General features: G+C 39.9%; 1 long non-coding RNA gene across 1 annotated transcript; it reads right to left on the bottom strand.

Moving 5' to 3' along the window:
- Positions 1 to 556: 556 nt before the first annotated feature.
- On the bottom strand, positions 557 to 1,908 carry LOC146702473 (uncharacterized). Its single transcript, XR_014922067.1, has 3 exons — positions 1,161 to 1,908; positions 952 to 1,063; positions 557 to 636 (listed from the first exon to the last, which is right to left on the bottom strand). It is a non-coding gene; the product is annotated as an uncharacterized LOC146702473 (long non-coding RNA).
- Between the last annotated feature and the right edge of the window lie 10,029 nt (positions 1,909 to 11,937).

Genomic DNA, 11,937 nt, shown 5'->3' with positions numbered 1-11,937 from the left:
TGGGGCGTATCGGAGCCATTTCTGCACTGCTTGTGCAAAGACAAACTCGGACATAGAGTTTGCCCCTAACTGCTGCGTCAGGCTCCAATCAAGGCAAAGCGTCTCACCTATAGACACATTTTAAGAGATGGAATTAGCGTGTCTCATGTCTTAAATGTGTATGCAAGTGCTTGTATGTTTAATCAACAGGCCGTTGTTATGTATTTAAATCACATCTGACAGCTATTACACTTTATAGTTACAAAGTGTACATAACCTTTATATAATTACCATTGCCTTATTTGCCTCTTGTGATTGAAGAGCTGGCTCTGCATTGTTTAGCTCCTCAGTGTTGTGCAAGGGCAAATCCAGAGGCAGTACCCCAGCATCTACCGATTCATTGCAGCCGGTATTGCGGATGGCTCTGACCTCCTCACGGAGTTCGTTAACAGCTTTCGTCAGGTCTGACAGAAAAAGATAAATTTTTTTTAAGCATTTAAGAATACAGACAACTTGTCCTTGTGTCACACACAGATATGTACAAAGACACTAGGCAGTATTTTATTACCTGGTATTTTCACTCGAGGGGCCCGGGGAAACCATTTCTTTGTGGGCTGCTCATCCTCTGAGTCACTATATGTGTACAGGGGATTTGGTCTAAAGAAAAAAAGTTGAAAACGGTCATAAGTAATTACAAATGTGCTTTTGGAATATTTTTTCCTAAAGTTACAGTTTGATTTATAACAACACACACAGGAAACGGAGATGTGCAAGAAGGTACAGTATACAAGGGATTTTTGAAGTGCACAAGTGTACACGGCTTTGCATTTATAAAAAGTTTACAAGCTTCCACTTTTTGGACTATATTATGTGGTGATATTGCAGTATGCAAGCACCACAGATATGTATAAAAGACAAGATCATAAATTCTTAGCAATCAAAGATGTGTTTGTGAAATAAAAAAAGTTTTACTTGTGCTTTCTTTTATGACTGGTCTGAGTTTCAGCTTCGGACTGAAGGTCAGACATATCACAGTGTTCACTTAGATATTTCTGAAGACTGCGTTCTGCTTCGTGAAATGTGTCTGGAAGTACAAACACAATGTATGGCCAGACATAAATTAGGACACGAAAAACTTGTTATTGTTACATTTATACAACACCAATCCAGATGATACCCACCGTGGCTTATTAGAAGTCGGACTGGTGCATAGGTGAGCCATGTTGCACCAGGATGAACTCTCCTCTTTACTGCGTCGTGGATCCTGAATGTGTCTCACGGAGGATATGGAGGCCATGACAATTTCTCCCCATTTATCCATGATCTAGGGACTATTTCTGTACCACCAGTGCTAAACTGCACAATGCACCAGTCTTTCATTTTTATCTTTTTTTTTAATTTGGAGTCCTTTTTTGCCCTGTCTAGGATAAACAGGAAACAGATAATTACAATATATTTCATAGTCACTACAAAACTTGATCTATTGATTGAACTAAATAATAAATAATAGCTTAAAATGTATATAGGCAACCATTACAAGCAAACCCGTATATGTAAGCATTTAAACACTGAAGATAATAAAATTAACAGTATTTTGTCTAAGTCTGCCATTGTAGGAATTCATGGCACCGAGACAAAAACTTGGCGCACAGTGTGGCGTCAAAATAGGCGCACACCTTTGACGCTGCGTTTTCTCCGTCTTCCTCGTCCACACGTAAATGCTAAACGCAGTTTACGTGTGGACAAAAGGTGCAAACGCAAGTTAGGTGAGCGTGCAGCGTAAAGTTAGGTGAGCGTGCAACGTAAAGTTTGAATTGAGTGCGAATCGAAGCGGGTGCTCACCAATCATTAAAAGTAACAAAGTCATTGAACACATTTATACAGTTACCTTTACGTTTATCAATCATATATCACAGATTTACAATTTTTTGTAGTACTATGCTAAAAAGCAACTACAAGAGCGAAAGTCTGGGTCAAGCGCCGAGGCGACGGCAAGAACAAAGGAACCCTCGAAGCGTTAAAGCTAGCTTTGTAAGGGAATATAACGGAAAAGTATGAAACGAAAATGTTTTCTTTGTTGATAGACTTTGTTTGCAGTGCAATTTATTTGTTGCCGGATTGTAAGATGAAAGTAGACACAATTTCGGGCTCCCACATTTTATCCGAAACTTTACATTAACAAGTTTGTTTGTTTTTTTTACTGTTATTCAAATGCAACCGTGGAAATAACGAATAGAACAAAAGTCATTCATTCTTACCTTATACTATACTTATACTGGTGCAGGCCAGTGCAGTGCATGAACTGATGCCTTCTCCGGTCAATTCCGCTGAGAGTAAATCTAATGTCCCGCTCTACTGTACAAGACAATGGTTACCTGGAGGGATGTACCAATGTGATAGGGGTGCTGCGGAATAGTCCAAGTGGTAGCAGCTTTAATTTCCCGCTCAACCATAAATCGATGGTTTTTCAACGTGATTGTTGTCACCTTGTCAACTATAAATAGATCAACAATCAACGATGACAGAACAACAGTGAATCAATGTTATTTCAATGTCAGTGTCAGGTTTCATCAGTATTTCAATGTTGTTTCAACATTGAAATGTCAACACAAAACCAATCCTGACGATTCTGATGGTTCAGATGGAAAATCAACATCTGTTCAATGTCTCCTTGCTATCTGGGATACTACCGTTTATTCACGGTATGTCACTGTAAGCCCGCTGCAAGGTAATAAACTGCAATATATTAACCAGTAACTTACCGTTGGTACGCATCATCAGTACCAAAAATATTCATCTCTGCTAGAGGACACCGTGTCCTAACAGGCGGTCATTTACTCTTTTAAAAGGTCGTAATTTACCGTAATTTCAGTTAACAGTAACATACTGTAAGAGACTGGAGGGTTCCAAAAAAGTTGGATGGATGGACACACACACACACACACACACACACACACACACACACACACACACAAAATATAATTCATGTGCTTTACACCACTTTATTTCAATTCTGATTCTTCCCTGCTGAAATACACATTTCCAAAATCAAAAACTGAAAAGAACTGAAAACATATTTTCATTGAGGAAGCACTTGTTTTTACTAAACCATGTAATCCATTATTTTCTCAGATGGTTGTACAAACAATAACAATATTATGTCATATCCATATCATGGCAGACAACACATGCTCAAGTGTTGGGTTTCCTTACTTATATTTTGTAGGGTCTCAAACCTACAATGTGAAGTGCCTTGGCATTCATTTTGTTGGCACCATACAAACAAACTGAATTGTAATGGATATAATATCAAGCCCCACACGTCTGCCTTTATATACACTTTGTCCAAAATACTGGCTCACACGACCAAATCATTGCACAAAACAGGGTCCACAAGGACATGGATGAGCGTGTGTGGTGTGAAGAAACTTGACTGACCTGCACTGAACCCTGATCTTGCTTTGTGGACTGAGTTCATTGATTTGTAGGGTGAGCCAATACATGTGACAATTAAAGTGTAAGTAGCTGAAATAATTTTTAACAAACGGGTAAAAGAAGGTTAGCACTGTTGCCACACAGCAAGAAGGTCCTGAGTTCAATTCCACCATCAGGTCTTTCTGTGTGGAGTTAGCATGTTCTCCCCGTGTTTGCGTGGGTTCTCTCCGGGTACTCCGGCTTCCTCCCACCGTCCAAAGACATGCAGCTTGTGGGGATAGGTTAATTGGATAATACAAATTGCCACTAGGTGTGAATGTGCGAGTGAATGTGAGTGTGAATGGTTGTCTGTCCCTGTGTGTTGGCCCTGCGACAGACTGGCGACCTGTCCAGGGTGTACCCCGCCTTTCGCCCTATGACAGCTGGGATAGGCTCCAGCGCCCCCCGCGACCCTGAAAAAGGATAAGCGGAAGTGAATGGATGGATGGATGGGTAAAAGAAGGGAAAAAAATCAAAACTGTTGCACTCAAAAAAACCTATTGGACAGAGACAGCGTCTTGCAAGATGGCGAGAGAGCTTGTCTTCATTGTTGCTCGTCTTGTGTAAATGTCCAGAAAGCATGGGCCATGGATCATCTGTGGAGACATGGGTAACAACACATTGGTCACTTAAATTATACAAGAAATTTACTAATTTCCCTAATTTGAAGTTCTCCACTCAAATTCAGTAAGCCACTGGAGGAAAGTTGTGACATGAGGGTTAATGTGAACAACCTTTCGCTTCACAGTGGTCCCAGTCTTCCTGCTTGTCCCAACCTTGGAGGTACATTTTGTTCCCTCTTCAGGGTTTATCCTTACAAAAAACCTTGCACCCGCTGACTCCTGGTATTCCAGGTTCAATACATAGAATGAACCAAAGAAGACTGACATTGCATCAGCACAGGTGTTCTCTTTGTCCAGCTCAACAATTACACGCCCCTCTGCACTCACCATCCAGCAGGTGGCGGTCATTGAACTTTGTCCTTAAATGTATAGGGGCAACATGTTGTCATTATGCAACATAAAATAATTTCAATACTTCACTTCTTCACACTGTCTAGATAGTCATAAAGCAAATACCTACGTACAGTTAATTATTAATGGCCTTGTGTACATAGGTCCATTTTAACATATTATAATTGTATATAATTGGGAATTATTCTGCACATTAAACACACCTAACAAAGAGTCAGCCCAGTTAAAGTACCGGAGGTGAATCAACTGTATGGTTATTTTGGAGTTTATAGTTTGTGCTGCTGTTAAACTTTACAGTATTGACTTCAGTATTTCTGCTGTTGGTGTAGCTAGACTACTGTTGATCAGTAATATGTAATGTGAAATTTGATATTGTTACTTTGCTGGATTCACTGAGACACATGTCCAACAACCTTGGTTTATAAAGGAAATTACAGAAATTTGAGCTAACAAAACAGAGACTGGATACCTGTGTCCACGAAAAGCTCCTGTGCCAAACAGAAATTTTAATATGGTCTAATCAGCTCTATGTCATAAATGACTTCTTACCAAGCATAATCAGCCTTGGGGTGCTTGGCAGGCTTTTAACATGCAAACTGAACAATATAAATTTGTGTGCACTGAAGCCACAAAATTTAGAAATACACAGTTGCAAAAACTTCAGTGACCAATTACCTTTCCTGAATGACATATTCAATGCAAAAAATAAGAGTATTGTCAATAGGGACCAATTCCCAGTTTTTACATGATCAAAATTATTCACAAAAGGCTTCAATAAACAGAAAATGTGTGCCAACAAGAGAACAGTGCACAAAAATGAAAAGATATTTGAGCTCGACGCTTTAATGGGTTTAACATGACTTAGTCAGCACTCCGCACCGTACAGGTAGTACAAGCACACCTGAAAACACTGACCAGCTAACAGCTTTAAGCATTTGGGCGCAACCTCGGTAGTTCACCGATTCACCTGTTGCAAACGTCCAAGTTTCTATCAAGTCTCATAAATCCATCGGCAAATTACCTAACTAGTCTTTTGAGTCTCCACATTCAGAGATATTGACAATTTGTCTTTAAATGAAAATATCCTGGTAGGGTAGCTTAAAAGTCAAAACAAACAGTACTAAGAACGCATTTCGGACTTCTCTCGAATAAGTGAAAAAAACACTTACCTTCAGACTGATTAGCAGGTTCCGATCCAACTTTAATGTGTCCCATGTCAGTCCGTTTTAGGGAAAAAGTGTTAAGTGGTTTCATTTCATTTTGAGATACTCCCGCATGGACGAGCAGCAATTTGGAGTCTAGCAGAGTTACCACGAATAGCATACGATCTTCAGATATAATCCAATCAACCTTGCATTTAACCCGATTGAACATCCAGTTACCTCTGACTACTTCTAAGTTGCACATGTTAACGGTCTCATCATCACTCTGTGCTGCAGCGAACTGTATCTGTGGCACAGAATATTTGATGGCCATGTCGTTCTCCTGCTTTGCAGCTTTTTTTGAGTCTGAATTGCGGCTTAAACGTGCAAAACTAAGAGAAGCAGATCAATATTTTCTTCTTGTTGTTATTTAATGGTGGTTGGCAACCAGCGAAAGGAGCATTAACCACCTCGAGCACTATTTTCTATCCCCAGTGTTGTTTTGAAAGTGAATACCCAACGTGTGCGTCATACGTCACGTTGTACGTCAGGTGAAGGTGTGGTGTCGGCTATCGCACCTGTCGCATTACAAAGCTTTAAAAACGTAACAATCCAACACAACCCAACGCGCTAAACTGTGATAATGTGTTACATTATCACTGAAGGAAACGGCTTCCAGGGCCTAATCCGTGGATCGGCTTCCTCCGAGGCGTGGACGTCTATCAGCAGAGAATGTACCTTAGTCTGTAACACAGTCAAATATATTCTCAAGTAATATTCAAGCATGCCATTCAGCGTGTTAGTACGAGCTCGGGAGCAGCTTGGGAGAACAAGAAAACAGAGACTGCTTCAGGTTGTCTTCCCAAATTGACTCAACTTTATTCACAAGTACAACAGTTTATATAGAGGGACAAATTCATGAGTCAGCAGATTCTCAGTTTAAACCAGTACAGACCAAGATAAGGGAGCGTCTTTCTGCCCTTGGGTGAAGAAGCACCCTTTGTATAGTGTATCAGTTCAGCTACAATTGTGATTATCTCAGCGACATATTTTCAAGGCACGAAATAAAGAGTTCTTTCATTAGTGAATTCTGAAACAAACCATCTGGCCTTCAACAGGCGTCTCCTAAAAGATTAAGAAACTAATGTAGCTGAGGGAGTGATCTCTGTGGTATTTCAACCTTGTACCAGCCTGTGATTCTCACACATCAATTCTTGGGTCAAAGAGAAAAATAACTAAAACAAAGGGGCCTTATTGAATGACAGAGTTTTCCTGCATAATGTCACTATAAAACAATATCCAGTAAATGCTACCATGGTACTAAAATACCTAACAATCACGTATATCAGGACATCTCTTCTGAACCAAGACGAAGTGGTGCTACAAAGGAATTATTTCTTTAGGAGAGCATTTAATAGCAGTCTGGCCTGCAACAAAATGCACCGCTAAAAATACAGTTTCTGCTTGTCCCAGAATTTATTAATTTTGAGAGTGAAGTTGTAGGACTGATGCTGGTTAGTGGTGTAGGTTTCATGGATGTGACACCTTGTGTAAAATGACGACCAGAGCATATTATTAGGTCAGTTCACTGTAGTTAGGCAGAGGTGTCTTAAAAAGTACCACCTTATACAAAACAAATGAAGGTCCAGTATAAGAAAGAATAAGAAGAGAAAAAAAGCAACATCCTGCTAAATGAAGTCATTTTTAAACATTACTCTAAATGTAGCCATTAGTTTTTGTTGCTGGCCATACAAAAATAAGTATACTTCAATTATATTTCCCAAGTATATCTTACCTAGTACGTATACTAATAATGCTTCTTGGGACTATATTGGCCCCCGTTTTAGTACATAACAGTATTCTTGAAATTAACTTTTAGATGTACTTTTTGTTCACCATAATTGTACTAGCATAATGTCATAATGTCTACAAGAGTATAATTAAATATACTCGACTCTATCACAATACTAACCTTACAAGTATACTATTAATTAATAGTATTACTAATGTTTCACATTGTTTGACTAAACAAATGCATTTATTAATATATGAGGTTCCATTCAGTTCAAGGAATTAAATTTTAGTGTGGCTGCAACTTACTCCTTAAGTTAAAAATTATGCTGTATATTGTAGTTTATATGTTATACTGCTTTCACAGTGAATCACATTTTATAGTAATACACTCTGAATGAGGATTTTTTTTTCTCAAAGATATTTTTATTGAGTTGAAGCAACAAAGAAAAGCAAATACACGCAGAATTGTCAAACGCCAAACAAGCAAGTTTCACAGTGACTGTTAAAACTGAAATATCAGAATACAGATTAATGACACACTCACATGTCTTATAGTTGCTTCCAGCAGTTTATCCCCTACCCACAACACTTAGAACCCCTATCCCTCAGACCAGGAAGGAAAAAACCCAACAAACAAAGCAAGAAAAAAGAAGCAAACAAATAAAAACAACTGAATGAGGATTTAAGTAATTACTCTTAGATCTACAGTAGAAAACAACAGAAATCCGGATGGTGTAATAGTATAATCTCAGTAACATCACCAATTGTTACATTTGCTGTATTTTACAGCTGTTTCCATGAGTACGGTGAGTTACCGTAAAAATAGTGTAATCTCGTGGAATTTTCCCACAATTACATGCAAATTACAGTACTAAACTGCTAACATCCTTTAGAGTTTTTTACTGTTGATTTTGCAGTACTAAGCTATGGAAATTACTGCAAAGGCTAACAGTGTTCATGTTTTGAATCGGGTAATTTCATGGTGAGAAATGTCTTTGACAAAAAAAATGCAGGATTAATTAATAGCTGTATATGACTCCTAGGTTAGGACGTGGTTAGGTGCAAATACTTAAGAGAGAGAGATTTTGCTCTATTAATATTTAATGGAAATCTTTTTCTTCATAAGATTGTGGGCAAAGTCAATAAATTGTCTCCTGGCTTTCAGGTCCCCTTGAGCCAAATTTACAGTTTTTGCAATTAAGAAAAGAAAAAAAGATTTAAGGTGAAACAAATTTTTTCAATTCATGGAATGATGACATTATCACTCATTCCATATTGTTCCTAAAGTTTGCAGTCTTTTTTTTAGTTAAAAGTTAAAGCAGAGCTTGTTTTTTTAGCTTCTTTGATAATGTAACTCTGCATATGTGTACATGCATGTGCACTGATGTGTGCATGGGGGGTGATTTAACATTACAGTCCCTTGAAATAGCATTCATAGTCCTTGAACTTGTGCACATTTTGTCACCTTACAACCACAAACAAAAGATGTTTTTATTGACAGTTTCAATGGTAGATTAACACAAAGTAGCACATAATTGTGAAGTGGCATGAAAATAATACATGGTTGTCAAAATTCTAAGCAAATGAAATTTGGAAAAGTGTGTCATTCTTTTCTATTCACCCCCTGCTCTTCATAGAGCCACATTTTGCTCCAGTTACACCTGCAGGTCTTTTGGAGTACGTCTCTACCAGCTTTGCACATCTAGAGACTGAATTATTTGCCCATTCTTCACTGTAAAACAGCTCAAACTTAGACAGATTGGATGGAAAGCGTCTCTGAGTCTGTATGACTATGTTTACTGTTTTGTCTATTTCAAACAGATGCCTGTCCTCACCTCTGCAGTGCTGCCGTCTCCTCTAACCCGGCATGTTTCTAAGGTATGTTTTCTTTCTTTTGGATGTTGTTCTTGTGGTTTTTCTTCAGAGATGAGGTTTGCAGTGTCTGTGTGGTGCAGCCGGTCTAGTCTAGGGGTAATAACAGAGATTGAAACTTTACTGATAAATTGTCCAACTAAAAAAATAGCGGGGTCCACAAATGTCATGTGACAACTAGGGATGGGTACCGTGGATACCGGGATAAGATGAGTTGGTACCGGGATAAGATGATTTGCTGTGTTTTTCACGGAGAAAAAATAATTAACATGGAATAACGTCAGTGTTAGATGAAAAAAAAAAAAGATGCAAGCAGAAAAGGACAGCAGATTGAGAAGAGATTTTTTCAAACGGTATCCTTAGAAATAAATCTCTTCTAACAAGTGATATCTGATAAGCTTAAAACTTAAATCTTGAATCTAATATCCAGATTCATGCTAAACTTTTGTGATTACTCCGTGAATCTGCACCGTTAGACTTTTCATCGCCACGTAACATACTGGCGTCACTGTTGCCAGTGTCAGGGGAGTTTCTTTAGGGGAGTTTATTTGTGAGCCGTTCGAGGACTGCAACCAGCCTCTTGTCGTGCTGGGTCTGTGTGTCAGCATAAACCAGAATGTCATCCATCTGGCAGACAACTCCATCCAGCCCCTCCAAAAGCTGAGACATTCGTTTTTGAAAATGCTCAGGGGCTGAGGATATGCCAAAACAGAGTCTATTGAAACAGTACCTTCCGAATGGTGTGATGAAGGTTGTGAGAAGAGCTGACTGCTTGGACAAAGGTATTTGCCAAAACCCTGAGTTAGCATCGAGTTTTGAGAACAACTTTGCGCCCTCTAGCTGTCCTAGGGTGTGCTCAACTGATGGCAACATGTGTCTTTCCCTTTTCACAGAAGTATTTAGTTTGGTCAAGTCCACGCACACACGCACTTCATCTCTGTTTGGTTTAGGTACTGGAACCATTCCTGCACACCAGTCAGTAGGCTGCTCTACTCTGGAGATTACACCTAACTCTTCCATACGAGCGAGCTCTCTTTTGACTTTGGGCAACAGGGGAAGCGGGACCCTTCTTGGGGTTGACAGGGCGAATGGTTTAGCGTCTGCTTTAAGCTCGACTTTGTATTCCCCCTCCATTCAGCCTAACCCACTGAATAGTTTTGGAAACTGCTGCTTTACTGCCTCTACCGAAGTGAGTGACACTGCTTCTACTCTGGCCACTAGCCCAAGTGCTACACTTGCTAAGCGGCTAAGTAACCCTTGCGTCAGGTCTGCTACTACATACACAGGCTGTACTGTAGTTTTGCTCAGAGTGCTCAGGTTAGCAGTAAATGTCCCTCTAACTGCTAGTGGAGACAGTCCCGCCCCATACAGTTTCAGATCTGTGGGTTGCAGCTGTGGTTTTTGTGCTAGAGCATTGTACTCTTTTTCAGGCAAGACGGTTACGTCCGCTCCTGTGTCAATTTTGAGCCAGCAGTCTACATTGTTAACTTTTATTTTAGTCAACCACGCATCCTCAGTTCTCTCTGAAGCTACTGTTCCCAAAAATGCTACCTCCCTTTCTTCACTGTCACCACCTGCTGCACGTATTTCTCCCACTGCCCCAGATATGCACACTCTTGCATAGTGACCTTTCTTTTTACACTGATTGCAGAGTACCTCTTTGGCTGGGCACAGGTTCTTGCTGTGAAAGGGTGTCTTTCCACATCGGTTGCATTGGCTTTTCACATTCCTCTCTGTGGTTTGTGGCACAGTCTTTCTTGGTTTAAAGTGTTTTATTTTTCCTTTAATGATGTCCACGTTACAAAGATTTTCCTGCTTGAAGTTGTTTTTAAGAAGATCCTGCTGCTTCTTAACAAGCTCACTTTGGTGAATCCGTATCACTGCTTTTTCTAACGTGAGCTCTGCGTCCATTTGCAGTTGCTCCGAGAGCCTAATGTCTCTTATTCCGACAACGAGTCTGTCTCTTATCATTTCACTGTGCAGCGCCCCGTAGCCGCAATGCTCAGCCAAGGCATATGCTGAGGATTTTCTATGAGTCTGTGGTGGCCAGTGCGATCCTCTATGCTGTTGCATGCTGGGGGAGCAGGCTGAGGGTCGCAGATGCCAACAGACTTAATAAACTGATCCGTAAGGCCAGCAATGTTGTGGGGATGGAGCTGGACTCCCTCAAGGTGGTGTCGGAGAGGCGGATGCTGTCCAAGATAAAGACAATGTTGGATAACACCTCCCACCCACTCCATGACATGTTGGTCAGTCACAGGAGCTCGTTCAGTGAGAGACTGAGATTACCGAAAAGCACCACTGAACGACACAGGAAATCATTCCTGCCTGTGGCCATCTCCCTGTACAACGCATCCACTTAACACACTGTTTGCTGCTACAACTACACATGTTTCTTTTCCAAATATTTATTTATAAGTGACTTATGTATGTATGTATGTATATATATGTATATATTGTACTATTCTTAGTTAGCGTATTGTCTGTCTTGTCTTAATGTTGGTTTAAAATGGAGCACTGTAACAAAAAATAATTTCCCCCAGGGATCAATAAAGTATTCTGATTCTGATTCTGATATAGGGATGTAATAAACCAGTCTGCAGTCTGTCCTGCTTCTTGCTGCCTTTGGTTGAACTTTGCACGTTCAAAGATAACATTTCTTCTGACTACAAAGTGTGTCTCGAGTTTGTCTTTGAGAGTGT

Source organism: Copadichromis virginalis, linkage group LG8, assembly GCF_057382275.1.
Source record: "Copadichromis virginalis isolate Kocher_CV1m ecotype Utaka linkage group LG8, C_Virginalis_male_GT1.1, whole genome shotgun sequence".
NCBI lineage: Eukaryota > Metazoa > Chordata > Actinopteri > Cichliformes > Cichlidae > Copadichromis > Copadichromis virginalis.
Note: the sequence above shows the minus strand (reverse complement) of the source record. Positions and strands in the feature narration are given on the sequence as shown.